This window comes from Crocodylus porosus, unplaced genomic scaffold, assembly GCF_001723895.1.
Source record: "Crocodylus porosus isolate Cpor-Errol unplaced genomic scaffold, CroPor_comp1, whole genome shotgun sequence".
NCBI classification, from domain to species: Eukaryota; Metazoa; Chordata; order Crocodylia; family Crocodylidae; genus Crocodylus; species Crocodylus porosus.
This window is the reverse complement of record NW_017728948.1, coordinates 72368840-72386617: the sequence shown is the minus strand read 5'-3', so window position 1 is coordinate 72386617 and position 17778 is coordinate 72368840. Positions and strand designations below refer to the sequence as shown.

The 17778-nt window shown below is 41.9% G+C and overlaps 1 protein-coding gene across 1 annotated transcript in view; it reads left to right on the top strand.

Moving 5' to 3' along the window:
* Positions 1 to 17778, top strand: part of GRID2 (glutamate ionotropic receptor delta type subunit 2) — a 1453399-nt gene that overhangs the window by 1703 nt on the left and 1433918 nt on the right. The window lies entirely within an intron of this gene.

Sequence of the window (17778 nt, the reverse complement as noted above, 5' to 3'; positions counted from 1 at the left end):
TTATTATTCACGGCGCTTCCCGCAGCAAGCTCCAGCCGTGACCCACATGTCGGGGGGGAGGGGGGGGCAGGTGACACCCCCCAGGAGACATGACCCCCACCTTTTCCCCAGAAGGGGCGCCTCTTGCCAGCCCCGAGGCAGCGGCTTTCCCCTCCCTTCCCCGGCGGGGCTGTGCGGGGAGACAGGGACTCTTTCACCCACTGCTGCTTAGTAATCTGCAAGCAAAACACGCAGGCGGAACGGGAGCATGGAAATGTGGGCGCCTGCCTGCGAGATGGACCAGCCCATGACAAAAGCCCCCCTCCCCGGGGCTGGAGAGGGGAGAGAGCTGCCCCTCAGGTGGGCGCCCTGCCGGAGGGGGCACCTTTGCCCCCCCTTTGCTGCCAGCGCCTGGTCCCTGGGATCCAGGGGGCTTTCTCTGGCCCGCAGAGCTTGTCTCGGTAAACATGTCTGCCTGTGCCTATCATTTATATCAATAGTACGTTCCTCTGAAAGGGGAGATGAGAGCTGGATTTAGAAATCCCAGCATTTTACAGGGTTAACCTGACATTGAAATGTGGGCAGCCATCCAGCCTCTCCTTCAGATCCCCAGAAGCCCATGGGCTGGGCCTTCCCCCGGGTACAGAACTTTATAGGGGTCAAGCCAACTAGCTACCCCTACCTCCTGCTTCAGGTGTCATGGTGCGAGGGGAGCCCTTCCTTTTCAAGACATCATGACTTACTAATTTCCTTGCAGTTTGCAAACTATGAAAGTGGTACCAGGAGAAGATTTGTGCTTTGTTTTAAGGGCTTTCAGCTCACTGATCAGACCTCAGGGTTTGGGATAAGGTCTGTAGCGTTGCAGCGATCTAACTGCTGAGTTGATTGTGAGAAAAAGCAAACACGCTGGCCAATCCGTTTTTATTATATGAACAGCACTGTAGGTCTTCGGGTTAGGATCACGAGAGAAAAATATATCGTCTCTCTGCTCACCAATTCTTTTTTGTTTGTTGTTTGGCTCATTTATATCTGGCAAATACTACACTGATATTTACTGCTTCCTTCTTGCTTCCACTGGTAGATGCATCAACATAGTAAATCCACCTTGAAGGGGGGGGGGATACTGAAGTGGTTGTTTCTCTCACAATTAATTTAACTTGAAAGACAATTAATACATTTGACAAGGGGATTAGCTCTTTTCATAGACTACTTTATGTTACCATGAAACAGGCAAATTGATAGTTGTTCTACAGAGCCCCTCATCTTTTATAATTAATACATGGAAAATAAATGCCCTGAAATTAGAAATGGTTTAATGTTAATTGTGTCAATAGGTAAGCGAGGGAGCTAATGACAAACGTACACAACTCCAAGGGGAAAACCAAAAGCTTAATAATATCCAAAGGTGCCTCATGTTTTATATTCTAGGTGTTCTGAAACCCTTCTTTTATTTTCCCATGTGTACTGAATAAAGTTACATATAATGGACATAAACAAGAATGATGAAAAACAACATTAGTTAGGTTGAGGTGGCAGGGTTTTTAGTTCCAATATTTAAAAAAAAAGGAATGAGGGAAAAATCTATGAACAACTTGCTTTAATGCTTCTAACAGATTTTTTTAAGCCAGAGGAAAGGAAATGTTCAGATTCAGTGGAAAAGTAATAGAGGAGGTAGTACTGATGCCCTTTGGCAATGAGCTAAATAAGAAGAGGGTGTTTTTATAATTCTACAATATTAACGTGTGTTCAAGTGGAAAATATGTTGGTGGTAGATCCTGTATGCCCATGTATGAAAGAGGATGAGGAAGGAAGCTCAAGAGAGTCTTCGAAAGAAATGGAATTAGCCTAACATACTAATCCTTTCCACACATCCCTTTTATGATAGCACTTACTCCTTACTATATACTAACTTACTTGATTGCATATCATTTACCATAAAAAGGTTGTATTTCTGAATGTCTAAGCATCTTATCTGACAGGTTATTAGACTACCACAACAAGAATGGCTACCTAGAATTAGTAAGCTGCGATTAATGCTTTGTGTGTAGAAGGGAAAGGTTTGTATTTAAATGGATACAGATTTTTGTCTTCCAAACTGATACCCTTTTAATTCCTCTAGCTGCATGTTCCGATTATTTTAGGGCAACTCAATATATGTATTATCCCAAATCTGTTCCTCTGAATATTGATAGTGCTGCCTATAGTTAATATGTTTCTGCTGGCTTGAGTATTATAAATAGGAACTGGCAGTTCAGAAAGACTACATTAAGCACGCTTGTGAAAATGCTGAAATGAATCACCTCCACTGTAATTTTCCTTACCCCTATGTAAAGAAAGAAGGGGGGGGTTAACATGTCAAAACTATGCAATTCTGTATTATGCTGCTTCTCTGAGCCCATGCATTGATTGAGTAATTTCATCAGACTCACATTACTTGATTGCTTAGAAGTTTCCTAATGATCTGTATGCTGTAGGAAGAATCTGAAAGCCGTGAGTGGAATGGCAATGATATTGTGTTTTATGAGGCTATTCAAAAAGTCGCTCTGATTTATGTAGCTCGAAAGCTCCAAAGTCTTTGAGATTATCCACGCTGCCTGCTATTTTCTTCATACATCAGTTGTCCCCCACTTTTTACTCCCTAAACACAACAGGAGTTGAGAACATTGCTTTAATTAAGCAGGGATTAGGTGGCATTTCTAGTCAACTGCACAATTTGTGAGTGCTTCATATCAGCTACTGTTGAGGGTCTCATGTTCTTATATTTTGTAATATTAGCTCATTCTTTCATCTTGGCGTACGTGCATAGCTGTGTGCGAGTATAAATTCTGCAAGTAGAAACATACAAAAAACTCCAAAACTCCTGACTCAGACAAAGCAAAGTTCTCCAGGCCAGCTGAAAGCATATTATAGTAAAAAGATTATTTTTGTAGTTTTACACCAATTGTGTTAATAGTGTAAGGTAGCAGCAACTATAGTTTAATGAATGAGATACACTATATAAATTAAAGCAAAGTTGTCTGATGTTGTAGCAATCTCCTTATCCAATAATGCCTAATAGTGTTATGTTTTTCTTAACCTTTTCTATTTTAAACAAACCAAACAGCCCCCCCACCCCCTTTTATTTTGTTGGGTGGAACAACAAGATTAATTTTAGAAGTGAGCAGTGCATCACACCACTGGAACTGTAAGCTCTTTGGGGCAATGACTATGATATATTAGGAGTCAGAAAAAGTCCTAGTGCTCTGGCTGAGGCCTCTTGTAACTATAACAGTATAGATGTTATAGGGACAGTTGATATCCCTGAAATAAAAACAGGATCTAGTTTTGTTTGAACTTTCTACTAAACTCTTTTGACATCCCTCAAGTATATGTAAGGCATTGTGAGGAGGAGTGAGACCTCTATATTGAAAACACATATCCCTGTGTCAGGATTATGAGATGTCATGTTATTGTGATGTACATTTAGTTAGAGATACTGTTTGCAGCCTTTGATGTTTGTGCATATACTCTTACAGCTAAAGATTGTAGTTGTTTTTTCATCTTTCATTATATTTAATCATATTTCTCACTGCTACAGTATATTATCATAGGCCTGAGCATTCTGCTTAGAAGCCTTAATACTTTTTTAGTGCTTCCTATTTCCATATATTTGCACTTATATTGCATGCAATTAAGTATGTGCTATATCTGCTTTTGTGATTGATAAAGCCACTAGGTGTATATCAGCAACTCTAGTTATTATTGTATTGAAACTTTATGTATGAAAATCATCATATTTATAACATTCCAGGAAATAAACAAGGAAGTAAGAGGAAACAAATCCATATTTCAGTTGATGAAAGTAAACATTCATTTCTTAATTCTCCCGTGCACAAAAATGCGCTGGTGGCATTTTATAACAATGCATATAGTTGAAGATGTGAGGCTGTGTAAAACATGTTTACTGGCTGGGTGAGAGCTGTTCACATATAGTGCTTGCTATGTACTTCATCTCCTATATACCACATTGTATTGTTCAGAGAGCTTAAAACTACTCTTTCAGGTCCTTATAACACTGCTCCTAAAGAGGAATAGTTTTCTATGCCACAGACGATCACTTTCATTATCCTCCGAAGATATATTTGCCATTAGGTGTCACTGCTTTCTGGTGTGTTTCTTGGCAGTCATGTAGAACCAGATCTAAAATTGATCAAAATCAAAAGGGGGTCTTTCCGCTAACTTTAGTTGGATTTGGATCAAGCCCGCATTAAGCTGTATTCAGTTATCGCAGAGTACAAGAGTGGCTGCCTTTAACATCCTTAGTGGCTTCTTAACACATATTTAGAGTTCTTCGTATTTTATACAGCTAGAAAAGCAAGCACACTATTTTAAATGGCTCTTTTACAAAGGCCTAACTTGTCTGTCACTGATATTGTTATGTATAAGCTTTCAGATGACTACTTATGGGTGTACAAAGTCTTTACTTTCACATGCTGTCTCTGAAAATACACACTGGTGAAAAATCTTTTAGGACTGTAACTATAAACTTACCAAGTAAGGTTCATTTAACTTAACGAACAAAGGCATTAACTATGGTTCCCTTCCACTCCCTGGTCTTGTAAAGCTTGTGGTATTGACAAGAGATTACTTTTGTAAGCCATTAGGTTAGTCCCCAGATATCGACTTGAATTTACATCATGCTCTGAATTTACACCTGATATACAGTTGTCTTTGATCTTCTGTGACAGCTTATAGTTTTATTTAACATTTATTGGGGGCTTTTACTTTTTGAGGTTGTCACTCTTCAGTCAGTTAACCTTATTTTGGAACAGGAGTCAGCAACCTTTTGCCAACGCGGGCTGGAGTTTATGACCTGGCCAGCTTATGACTTGGCCAGAAGTCTCCACCCATTCACCCCTTTCAAGCAGCTGGCTGTTAGGTTCCCAGCCCCTCTGAAGCAAATAGAAACTCAGATACAGTGGACCACTGCTTTGGAGGGCTACTAACTAGCTTATTCCTGATGCATTTGGGGCCAATTGCCTTTCTGCCTTTTTTTCGTCCAACAGTTTTCATAAAAATCAGACATTATTTTGTCTGAGTAAATATCAGAATGATGCTGGTTTTTTTTTACTCAGAAACATTAATTACATCATTTTATGTACATGTACGTGGAAGTACAGAATAATTTGACATGTAGAATTCTTGTCCTTAGGTGGTACAGTGGCAATATGCTGATAGCAATCAGGTACACTTATCCATCGGGTAGACTTATGGGAATCTGTTGTCCCTATAAATCTAAAAGATCACTCTTGATAACCTGATGAAGATTAGGACACTGGGGGGCATGAACAATCCTTTCTAAGCTTCCTACCAGTTTCATGTGATCCTTTTGTGTATACTTCAAGAACTACTCGTGTCACTATGCAAGAATCCTGGTACTCTCTTCTTCCTACTGTAGTGGTTTTCCTGTTATCCTGCCACCATACATGATGTGTGTGTTAGCTCCCTCTCTGCATAAGGTCTGTCTGTTAACAAGTAGGAACATCACCTTAAATAGTTATAGATTAGTTTTTGAGAGGTCCCATCTAATATTGACTATATTTTGGCTGATACTAAATCAGCACTGGTGGAGTAAGCATGATAATGACCTAATGGAATGTAGTATCTGGTAGGGCTGTGCAAAACAGCACCATTTCATTTCAGTTTCCATTTTGACATTTTGATGGGACAGTGTTTCATTCTGTTGTTTCATTTCATTTCAAAATCACAGTTCCATTGCATTTCGTCGAAAGTGTTTCGATGGTGTTTCAAAGTTTCACCCATATGCTATAATGGGGAAGCATGAAACTGCCTATACCTTTGTCATTTCTTGCCTGATTTGGATGAAACTTACAGGGATGGTAGCCCCTTCTGAGGTCATGAAGCCTGCCAGCTTTCAAGGAGATAAATGCAGGGTTTTTTGTGAAACTGCACCTCAGGCTGCTGACAAGCAAAACTCATGACATGGGTGACACTGTGTGTGTGTGTTAAGGCATGCCCTCACTGGTGCTGGGGCCTCTACACAACATGGTAGTGTGCCCCAATAAGGTCTCCTCCTCCCCTACAGTTTCAGGCTGGTCCACCACTTTAAATGATAACAGGTAAAAAAATAACTTAGTGAGCAGCACAGTAGCGTCAGCAGCATCTCAGGCAGCCAAACTGTTACAGAGTCTTTCTTTCCTCTCCTGCAGGAGCTTCTTCCCCAATAGCTGCCAGAGAACTCTCCCTGCTAGCCACAGCCCTGGGACTTACATGTGCCCAGGGCCCTGCATCCTTCTGATCAAGTGCTATGGGAGTTGGTTTAAGGACATGGCACTGGCAGACAAGATCCTTTCCTTTGTGCCAATCTAATCTGGTATCTTTTACCAGACCAAATGAATAGCCACAGAAATACATTGTAGAAAGCTTTCGGGTTGAAAAACCCTTCCTCAGACTGAGGAACTACTTGTAGTTGGTGTTTGCGTGTGCTGTTCCTGGATGGAAGGAATAGTAAAGAAGCCAGAGGTTGGCATGCAATGCAGGCAGGAAAGCCAGTCAGTGAAAATGGAAACGGAGGCCTCAGAGAGTGAGGGACAGGATGGGGTGGGGAGGGAAAGGGGAATGTAGCAGCGCAGGTAAAAGTGGAGGGGTACATGGGGAGTCAGATGTTTGGCAGGTTGTAGTGTGTCAGAATTCTGAAGTCTATATTGAATCCATGAGTTTCTGTACCTAGGAGGTTGATGAAGTGCAGTTCATAGGCTAGTCTATGAAAAGCGGTTTGTAAATTCAAACAAGCACTGAACCTCGCTAACCTCATCACCAGAAGCCAACTTCCTACTGCCTAAAACACACCGAATGTATCCAGACTATGCCATAACAAGACATGCAAAACCTGCCAACAATATCTCCAGTATAGAGATAGCTGCACAATACAATACAGATCTCCATCAGGGCACCCAGTATCCCGATGGAAAACATGTAGGAACAAGCAACAACTGCACACTAGAATGAGTGCACACCAAAAATCTATCAAAGACAAGAACACTACCTGTCTCCAATCTCTCAGGACTGATCCTCAAAGGGAATTTACAAACCACTTTTCACAGTTGAAAATTGAATTCCATTTCATCAACCTCCTAGGTACAAAAACTCATGGACTCAATATAGACATTGTGGAATTCTGACAAACTCCCTGAGCAAGGCCATCTCATGGATGGCCTTCTGTTGCTCCACCAGCCTCTCAAGCATCAGGTATGTAGAGTTCCACCGAGTCTCCATATCCTGCATGATTTTATACTGTGGGATGTTCAGCTGTGCTTGTCTGTTCTGCAGCATCTTGCTCTCCTTGATGCTCTGGTAGAAGTAGCTTGCCACCTTCCTGCATTTTGAAATGAGCTTGCTGGTGGAGTTGGCACCATCACTGGCAACCCTGTCCCCTTCCAAGGCGTCCTTGAAATAAGGTGCAACTTGTGTGCCACACAGTGGATGCCAGCAAAGTTGGCATCATGGACTGCCTTGACCATATTTGCCCCATTGTCAGTGACTATGAACCCGCAGGTGAGCTCGCCCTGCCCAATGAGCTACTCCTGCATCAAACAGTCCATGGCCCCCATGATCTTGGTTGCTGTGTGGGACTCATCCATCACCTCAGCTTGAAGGAGAGCCCAGTGATGTCCTGACTGGTCACACCAGGACATCACTGGGCTCTCCTTCAAGCCGAGGTGATGGATGAGTCCCACACAGCAACCAAGATCATGCATCAGCATCTCTGTGGTGCTCGTGTGTTTTGCTCACTTGTCCCAGCTGGTTTTGGCTCGGTAGTGCAGGCATATAGTGTATGTGGGATCATCTGCCAGCTCAAAATGAACCCAGACCACACTACTGGCTCATTTCTGGGGTGCGGGTGCATGTGTGGATGCTGCATTTTCCCCTCCTCAGCAGGCAGAGAAAAAGCAACATGAGGACAGGACGCAGCTGAGCCACTTGCCTCTGCAGTCTCTACCTTAGCCTCTTCTGAAGTGCCTTCTAGGGAAGGAGACCTGACTTTAGGGGACACTTTGAGGGGTATGGAGCACAAACTCAGAGGATTCCCACTCCTTCCCCAGAATTTCCCTTGCTAGGGCACTCAGATCCAGATCCAGCATCAGCTCCAGCTCTTCCTCTGGCACTAGAAGGCTCAGCATGGGAAGTGAAATGGGGGTGGAGGAGACTGTCATGCTGGTGCTGCTGCTGCTGCTGCTTGTTGTCGTGGTGGTGGGGGGCATTATGGCTGGTACTCTTGGAGGGGATGTAGACTCAGGCACAGGCAGTGGCACTGGCACTACTCCCCTCTCCTTGCTGCTTCTGGAAGCCTCATGCCTGCTAGTTGTAGGAAAGAGGCTGTGTCTCAGTTTGAAAAGAGTAAATCAATGAATATAATAATAAAATAAAAGGGTCTAGAAGGAATTAAAAGGTACTGTGGAATCCAAGTAGTAGCTTTGTTGTCTAATGCTCCTGAGCTGCTGGAAGATATCTCAGTAACTGTCAGACCCCAAAGCAGAAAGCAGACCAGTTCAAACAATGCTGCATTTTATGCTGTTTGTCCATCCCTCCCCCAGAGCACTGGGATTGGAAGGGACCTCAGGGAAGGATCAGTTACTGGCCAGCTACACAGCCAGTATGAGAGCAGTCGTTCTCCCCTCTTCCCCTTCCCTCTCCTTACTTTCCGTTTCCCTGCAGGCAAGCCTAGCTTCAGCTTCAGCTTCAAAACTTGAAAAGTTTTGAAACTTTCAAAACATTGTGACTGCCCTTGTTTTGTTTCGAGGCTGTTTCAAAGTCCTTCATTTCATTTTGATTTCAGTGTTTCAGGCTTGAAATGAGTTGGAACAGCATCAAAATGAAACAGTCAGCAAAATTTCACACAGCCCTAGTGTCTGGTACAGAAATTTGCTGGGCATGTGTTCAAGAGTTACACTGAGGTAGCAGGTAATCTGTTGCCTACACTGAAGACTGAGGGAATTCATTATAACCATTGCAGACCATGTTTCTCAGCAGAGCAAATGAATCCAGAGGACATGTGAATGGCTCTCATCTTGTTTGGATTGTAACGTACAAGTTTTTAAAAACGTGAAATAGTGGAGAAGAAAGGTGACCTAACTGAAGAGGAGGATGAGGGAAAAGGCCTCTTCTCTTTATGCTCTTTTAATGAGCTGCTAAAAGTCTTTGAAACACAACAAAATGCTTTCCTGGAATATTCCCTCAGTTTAGTTGTTGCAGTTCTTTTACCTGGTTATCAGATGCCAAACAGATGTGGTGGAGAAGGAAGGAGTTTCCATAACTCTGAAACCAACATAGTTAATAAAGACCCATATGACATGGACAGTTTCTCTCTTTGGTTTTAAATCCTGTGTAGGCTCCAGAATGAAATTCTAGGTTGGTGAAAGAAGTAGGGTGGAATTTAGGTGATTAAGAGGAAATCTTGCAGGAAGTGGGTTTAATAATGTTGTAATTTTGTGAAACTGAAAAGGCGTATCCTAGTTTCTGTGGTAACATGCTTGATTTTTGAGAGGGATGTGTTGGCAATTGCATACTGTACCAAAGAATACTCTCTAGTTGAATGGCATCATATTTTCCTTGGTATGGGGTACAGGTATTTAATGTGAATGTGAACTGTAGGTGTAATTTACATGGAAAGGGGTACACGGCCCAGAAGAAAGGATAACCTAGGCAGTATGGTGCTGGTATGTAGCGTTAAAATTATACTGGAAGATTTTGGTAGAGACATAAATACTGTAGTTTTAGGCCATGGTAAACTGATTGGTATCACATTTGTAAGAGCAAGTTTAGATTTAAAACAGGTTTTCACTGAACATAATGGTTTTGGAATGACAAGGAAACAGGGTGGAAAAAGATGAAAGGCAAAAGTTTCCTTAAAGTTATGCTAGGTTTATCTGACAAGCCATGCTCAAGAGGAAATTGAAAAGGAACATGAGTGAAAAATGAAAGGAGGGGAAGAAAATAAGATATCAAAGACGAGAGCCCCTGGTATGTTGTAAGTGTCTGCTTGTCTGCTTGTACAGACATTCTACAGTATCTTAGCAGCAGCTAGGCTAAGTGGAAAAGATCTAAATAAGGAAGAATGGTGAAGGAACAGCATTTAAATGAAGAATTGTGTGTATGTTTTAACCTATTAGATAACACTCTGTGCTGAAACGGTAATTATTTCTAATTGTTATATTTGCTTTATCCATGAATAAAAAATGTGGCGTCTTATAAAATATGCAGTGAAAATCATTAGATAATTCCTCTTGGACTCCTTCATACAGATAAAAGAATTCAGTCTCTTGTTTTTTCATTGCTTTTAAATCATCAACTGTTTTTAATAAGTTGGTCTGTTTAAAGCTAATATCCCATGTGCCTAACAGTAATTGGTTGTATTGCAGAACAATTCTCTTTTTAACCCCACCGAAGTTTTTTCTCTCAGATTCAAATGAAGGTTGTCTCTTGGGATTAATCAAAACCAAATTGCACTATTTTTTAACTGTAAAAGGTAACATTAATTTTTCCTTAGATCACAAGCAGCATGTTTTACTGGATGGTGATTCAGTGGACTTGAGTTCAAGACCTATACGTTCCATTTCTGTTTACTCTGTAAATTAAGGATACTGCTTACCTACTTTGGCAAGGTAGTCTGAGATGAGGAGATTGAGAGACTGGTGTGTGCTCTATTAAGGCTAGTAAACATAGGGTACGCCTACACATGCAATTAATGCGGAGCCAATAAACATGCCAGAATTTATTGCTCCATAGTTAATTGCTTCTAGGCACAAGGTTTGAATGTGTGCTCAGGAACAATAAACTCTGGAGTAATAAGTTGAGCCAGCCCTGATTGAAGCTGTGGTTGGAGCAACCCTGGCTAGCAGGGGGCCCAAGGAGTCAGCCTGCCAGTCTGGGGCTGCTCCCTTCAGCTCAATGTGTGCTGTGGAGGGTCTGGCTGAGGTGCAAGCGTGCTTCGGTGTGGCAGGAGGCAGCCCCCACACTGAAGCACTCTCCTGCCTCCAGACAGCCAGGGCAGTGACTACACATGTGCTGCTGCTGAGTAAATTAATTTACTCCAGCCTAATAAGGGTGCACGTGCAGATGCCCAGATGTTTGATGCACAGTTAATTAGTCTACTGCACAGTAAACTTTCCTGCCTATATTCTATCTTCTTTCCCATTGGTGGAAATTGTTGTGGTACAGACTTTTCTGGCTCTGAGCTTCCACTCTCAAAAACCTTACTTGAAGACCTTTTTCATATATAAGCTTTTCTTTCCTCATACATGGTTGGTGCCCTAATTGTGGTGGCCCTGGGTATAAAAACCTAGACATTTAAGCCCTGTTGACTTTTGGAGGGCTCAATCTTCTAAGTCATTGAGGTGTCTATGAGCATGTTGACTGATTTCCCCCTGCCCCCACCATTTTGCAAGGAGTGATGCAAGTTTGAGTTGAACAGAAAATTCAACCAAAGCTAGATTTACATGGAATTTTCTGCTACTATTTTTTGCAGTTCATCTTCTACCCATGGCATCAATGTAATATTACTGCTTGTATCAGATCATACCTAGTGATATTTTAAGGCAAAAACAAGAACATCAGGACAACAGTGTGGTGGAAAATCTAGGCTTTATGAATGCTTCAGGACAAACACAGACAGGTTGTACTACAGCTGGTGCCTGGCAAACCAATAAGGGCATTCTAGATGTCAAATCATATTACGTTACAGTACATAACACCTGATCCAAAGCCTAGTGAGGTCAGTGGAGGGGATGATGATTGGTGTCAGTGAACTTTGGATCAGGTCCATGGTGAATTCCATTAAGAATGGACATTTACAGTTCCATAGAATTTGTAGTGCTTATGGTTGGAATAAGAAACATTGCTAACATCTCAGTAGATCTTGTCTCTGCAGCTCCTTATCTAGCCTCCCTCACCATCCTGCCATCATCCCTTTCAGAATTAAAATCTCTTTTATTTATTAGAAAATAACAAGATCTCTTTTGTGGAGAATTCTCCAGAGAAAGCAACAAAAATATATTTGAGGTTTAGAAGCAAGATTTACAAGAAATGGCTGGAAGAAATGGGACTTTTTAGTCTGGAGAAAATATGGCTGAGGGGTGATTTGATATGTTTTCTAAGACCTTAAGGATAGTTATATGGAAGATGAGGATAGAATATTTTTTGTGACCACAGGGGACAGGACAAGGAAGAAGGGGCTCAGATTGTATCAAGGGAAATTTAGGTTCAAAATTAGGAAAACCGTTCTCACTGAGGGTATTTAAACATTGGAAAAGATCACCAGAGAGACCACAGAGTCACCATCTTGGAAACTTTAATAGCAAGTTACACAAACAAGTGGTTTAGACAGGGATGATCCTGCCTTGAGCAGCAGCTGGACTTGATGACCTCCAGAGGTGTTCTAGCTCTACTTTTCTGTGATTTTTATGATTCTAAGATCATACATCTAATTTTACAACGGTAATGAACAGAGAGAGTTACAAAAGCAAAAGGCAACAATTCCACCTTCCTAATGGTGTGTACATAGAGTTCTGTTTAGTGGATATCATAAACCGAGGGATTTAGTAAAACAAAGGGAATAAAATGAATGGTTAGTTCAAGTTTGTTGTCATATAACCCAAATGCAAATTATATCTTAGCCTTAAAAAAATAGGGTAACACCTGAAAGTTCATTGCTTGCTTTTAGTATTTGTGACAGGCAGAGGAGGGAGAAAAATTTAGGTGGTAGAATAAAATGCTTTTGATTTTTTTTTTAGCAGAATGCACTGTAGATTTGCATTTTATAAATTAAATTAGACATTATGTAGAATAAGCTTTCATGAGCCCAAGCTCACTTCGTCAGATACTGTGAAAGGATATAAATAGAGCAGTGTATAAAATGGAGACAGCTATTTAAATACAAAAGGAGTGGCAGTGCTGGGAGACGCAAAAAAGAAAGCAATAAACCCAGAGGAACAAAGGGTCATCAAAACTAATCTAGGTAATGGGGTAAGAATCTGTAGTACCTACACCATACATGACACAATCCAGTTTGTGGATGATTTTTGGTTCTACAGGTTCCTATTCAAGTTTGGTTTTTAAAAAAAATATTTTGGTGCCTAATTTGAAAAGGAACCAACTTGAATGGGAAACTGAGGAACATATATCTCTGATTAATTAGTTAAAAAGTTACAAATCTACCCTGCTTTCTGCCTGACTTCAGACTAGGATGGCTAACTACCCCTCTCTCTATATCTAGGTCATCGATCAGAATCCAGCTCATGCTGTTTGAATACTGTTCAGTGGTCTCAGTTAATTTCTTAGTAGGCAGGTGTCCATATCGCTCCAACAAAATTGGTATTGACTTGCTAGAAAGGTATAAATAGTCAGGTAGGAATTGCATCTTATAAACTTTCTGCTCCAAACCAGGTGTACAGCATGGCATGAACTGCTAGAAGGACTGTGTAGAATCTTGCAGTGCCAGTACTCACCTTTTGTCTGAGAATATGACTTTGTTCTCAGGGCTTGTCAGTATTGCGAGTTTCGTGAATGCTACATTCAATTCCTTTTCTTTTTCAAAACAGAAAATGTCATTTTAGATCTAAATAAGTCTAAGATGTAAAATACTTTCTAATCAGTAGAATCATAAAAAGTAGCATTTAGAAATTAAGAACTTTTAATAGGAGTGCTTTCATGTTGCAGTAGACCCTTGATCTATCCAGTCAGCTAACCCAAGTCCAGCAACAGTGTACACTTGGTACTCAGAGAATGGTAACATTCTAATGTACCTTTCCAGGTGTGCAGTGCTCCGTATTGGGTTTTCAATCATTTTCTACTATGTACTAAATCTTTGCACATAGATTGTGAACAAAATAAAACACTTGGTTCAAGAGACTCCCTTCCCTCCCACTGTTAATTAAATAACATCTCTGTAGCAGCTACAGCAACAGTTTCATTGGAAATGTGATACTACATGAAATACTTTTCTAATTGTAGCTTAGTTTAGTGCAGCTTTGCTACCAGAAATAGAGAAGCCCACACCACGTGATTAGGCAGCTTTTCACACACTCACAGGACACAGCTATACATTCATTAATGTACTGTAGTTACTGAGCATTACGTTTAATACCTGTATTACCAGGTACAAAATCAACGTTCAGTAACTGGCACTACTGCCCAGTACCACCAGTGCATGCCTTTTAAGTGACACTAATGAGCAGTAGACTAATACCATTGCACATTAGCATGGCTTTCACTGTGACAAGCAAATGCACATTTAGCATCTCATCTAGACATGCCCACCATTAACTAAGTCTTGGTTCCATAGTTTGAGATACCCTGCTTCAATTTAATGATAGAAAATCCTGCCGCCTCTCTGGAGGTTTATTGTTTTCTGCCTCAAAAATGGAGACCAACTATATCCTGTAATCTGGTGTGTTCTCAAGATGGTTCTCTACATCTGAAATCTCTTCCCCTAAGATAGGAAAAACTTCACATCTGAATACAGATCCAGACTTTGGCTAAGGACAGTCAAAAAGCCCAAGGCTGATTTCAGTCTTTGCAGATAAGTCTAAAATGCACAGATTAAATTGAAACAGAAGTGAAAGACATTTACCTTTGATTCAGGAAATGCAGCCACATGCCTGCAGTGGCTCAGGCCAGAAGCTGGGGGGTGATAGAGCACAGCTCTTTGGCATGTAGCCAATATCGGTTTTGTGTTAGCTTCCTCTTCCTGCTGCCCCTGAGGTCTCTGGGATTTGCAATCCAAAATCACAGCAGCAGGCCTCTAAGGTTGTTCATCACTTCCTTTTCCTGGTGCCAGATGCCTCTGGGATTTGTAGTTCACAGTCACAGCCAGCAGTAAGCTTGAGCAGGGGTAGGAGTGTTTAACTCCCTTCCCAGGTCCCAGACCCCAGCCAGGATTAACCGGGGGTGAGGGGAAGGCAGTCCCCCCTGCAGACTGGGGTGCATCCCCAGCCCGGCTTGCCCCCCACCCCTTGTCAGCCAGCCCTCACTGCTCCAGAGGTGTGGGATCAACCCTGCTCTCTGGAGTAGACAGCACAGCAAAGCCCAGCCCAGGGCTGTGAAACATGCTGGGATGTTGGGGGATTGTGATTTACGTTAACCAGGAAGTGGTCTTGGACAGAAGTTTTATAAACTGTTTGACCCAAATCAGTTAAGTTTGATACTACATTCAACCACATGCATCTTAAACCAGTTTCAGAACCACGTGCATCTTAAACCAGTTTCAGCCATTTTGAAACTTTAGGCGCACTGAGCTTCTGTTCTGTTACAGGTTTAAACCAGTTTCTGATAATGTAAACCGGATTATATGTAACTTTTGTCCTTAGCCTTTCAGTCAAACCTCTCTCTCCACTAGTAACATCTTAGAACTAGTAAGTATGGCTGCAAATGTTGTGATTATTGAGCTCTCTGGCCCTGTGATTTTTTTGTGGATGTAAATTCCCTAGTCTAGTCAAATTCTGCATAATGAAAACATTTGCTTTTTACTACATTCTTTAAGTGTCTTGTCATTATGCCCCTGCATCACAAGTTCTTAGAGCTCATTTTGTTAGGGTTACCGTATGTCTGGGTTTCCTCAGACATGTCCTCTTTTTTTGGATCCCTGTGCTGTGTCTGGATGGGTTTTTAAAAAAAAGAGGAAATGTCCAGATTTTCTGCCATCCCAGACTGGCTGCTTCGGACTGGGAGCAGTGGGCAGTGTGATTGGCTGTTGGGGGTCATGTGATCTCAGCATGGGCTCAGGCAAGCCAGTGAGGCGGAGAGAGAGAATAAGCAGCAGGGCTGGGGGGGGGGGAGCTAGGGGTCTGTGGGTCAGGAGTGAGGGGCACCAGCAGGACTGGGGGGGTAGAGGCTGTGGGTCCATAGTGCAGGACACCAGCAGGGCTGAGGGGCAGGGCAGGGAGGGGGCTGCAGGTTGGGAGTACGGGGCAGTGGCAGGGGACTGCAGATCAGGAGTGAGGGGCACTGGAGATGGGATGGGTGACTGTGGGTTGGGTGTACTGGGCATTGGCTGCACCAAGGAGTGAGGGGCACCAGCAAGGGGTGGAAGCAGGGTACTGCTGTATAGGAGTGAGGGGCACAGGCAGGGCTGGGGGGATGTGGCTTTTTAGTGAGGAGCAACAGAATGGGCAGGGGCAGGGCACCGTTGCCTCCCCATCATATTCCCCCTGTCTACCCCCCACCCCCCGCACTCCCATCCCGTGACAGGTGTCCTCTTTTTTGCAGCTGGAAATATGGTAACCATACTTTTCTGCTAGCATAGACTTCTCTTTCTTTGGTTTGTCACTTTTGTCGTAAAGAAAGGATTATAGCCTCTTCCAAATACCTTTTATTTTGACCTCTGCACCAGCAGTTTGGTGCATTTCCCCTCTCTCTGGAGAGGGAGCTTTCTTCCCTAAATAATCAGAATTCTTTCCTGCCCGTCATTGATTTTATAATTCTAACCCCAATTATAATTCCATTTCAAACTGTTTATTTATTCAGTGTTAAAACGGATTAAAAACAGAGCAAGAAATTATTTACTTTCCTTACCTAGATATTGAATAGGTAGAGTATTGTTAGTATGGATTACTTGTCACAGGTTCAAAGGTAAAAGGTTGATGGCAATGACCTTGCATATTAAGAGTTTATTTCTGTATCTTTGACTCCCCTTTAATCCCTGTTCTGTGTCTCTCTACGTTCATAGAAGCCTGCCTTGAAGAGATGCATTTTCTGTGTTCCTAAAAATTCTGAGCTTCTTGGAATTAACTATGTAAACTCAGGTTCTCTATTCTTTTCCTGGAATCCTAACTGTATGGCCATCTGTGAGACATCACCACCATACACAGATGTCTAGCTATGTTTTGGGTTTATACTGACCCACTTCCCTTTATGAACTGATGGGCACAAAACCGTATTACAGTATATTCACCAACATAGCCTGTAATAAATAATATTTTTTAAATGTATTTTCAGTTAAAAACTCTAAATCCATAGACCGTATACACAAAGGGAACAGGGCCCCTGTAGTGTTTTGTAATTTTGTAAGGATTCTTCTAATTGTGATTTTTTTCAACTTTCTAATTTTATGATCTATTGACACATAATCTTACTTTTAATAACAATTTTCTCCTCAAACTTCTTCAGCTGAAGTTTGAAGATCCTGATATTGCCCATACAATGCTGTCAGTACTTAATAGTTTTATCTTTGTATGGGGATTTAAAAAAAAAGAGTATTCTCTGGATTGATTCCTTTTGAGGAGTAGGCAAATAAGACAGGTTTTTATTATATTGTGTACAAAGGGTTTAATATCTTTGGGTGGACATTCTTGGGCTTGGATTGAAGGTTGGTCTGGCCTTTAAAGCACCAAGCTGGGGGCTCAAGACTATCAGTGCATTGCACTGTTGTATTGCACTAATGCCCAGGTGCCTCAGTCATGGACCAAAGAATCCTTTGTTCCATACAAAGAGGGGATGGTGATGCAGGAAGGTTAACCCCCCCCCCCCCCAACCCCCCCGCCCGCTCAATTGAAGGGAAAGCTTAGACCACAAACTCGTGGTGTCTAGCAGTATCAGTATCTTCAAACATGACATACTGTTACACATTTCAGAATATATCCCATGGAAACTCAGTTGAATTTGAGCAGCTGGGGAAAAGTTAGTTGGTAGTACTGCGTGAACATACCTATTAGCTTGTTTCATAGTTTCATAGTTTCATAGTAGCTAGAGTCGGAAGGGAACTAGGTAGATCATCTAGTCCGACCCCCTGCCTTGGCAGGAAATAGC